At 44.3% G+C, this 689-nt stretch overlaps 1 non-coding gene across 1 annotated transcript; it reads right to left on the reverse strand.

Moving 5' to 3' along the window:
* Positions 1-272: 272 nt before the first annotated feature.
* Positions 273-379, reverse strand: LOC130987295 (small nucleolar RNA R71). Its single transcript, XR_009089684.1, has one exon. It is a non-coding gene; the product is annotated as a small nucleolar RNA R71 (small nucleolar RNA).
* Positions 380-689: the final 310 nt, after the last annotated feature.

The raw sequence follows: 689 nt of genomic DNA on the forward strand, positions 1-689 counted from the left end.
GAGTCTCATCAACATGGTGCAACAAAATCAATTTGCCAGTCTTTCTCAAGATGACCCGAATGGACATCTCGGCAATTTCTTGGAGATATGCGATACTATCAAGATAAATGGAGTCCCGGAGGATGCCATTCGACTCCGACTCTTTCCCTTCTCACTAAGGGGCATAGCCAAGACGTGGTATCAATCTTTGGAGATTGGTTCCATCACTACATGGGAGAAAATGGCTCAAAAGTTCCTTAATTATCAAGTTCTTCCCTCCAAGTAAGACAATGAAGATGAAGAAGGACATTGTCCAATTTCATCAATTCGATGGAGAGACCTTCTGTGAAGCTTGGGAGAGATTCAAAGAGATGATAAGGAAGTGTCCCAACCATGGTTTGGATCAAAACACCATTATTTGCTCATTCTATACCGGGTGTAGTGGTGGGATGCAAAGAGACATGAATGCATCGGCCAATGGAGCATTGTTGGAGAAGAGCCACGAGGAGGCCGCCCACATCATTGAAAATTTAGCCGCAAATAGCTACCAATTTCCGGGGGAGAGGACTATTTTGAAGAAGGTGGCGGCTACAACAAGCTCAGATCCGATAGCTCTTTTGACGGCTCAATTAACCGCTATGAATAGAAAAATTGATGCTATGTCCACATCAAAGCCGGAGCCTATAGTGGAGGAACGAACCAATATTGAG

The sequence above is a fragment of the Salvia miltiorrhiza genome, chromosome 5 (assembly GCF_028751815.1).
Source record: "Salvia miltiorrhiza cultivar Shanhuang (shh) chromosome 5, IMPLAD_Smil_shh, whole genome shotgun sequence".
In the NCBI taxonomy this organism is placed as follows: Eukaryota; Viridiplantae; Streptophyta; class Magnoliopsida; order Lamiales; family Lamiaceae; genus Salvia; species Salvia miltiorrhiza.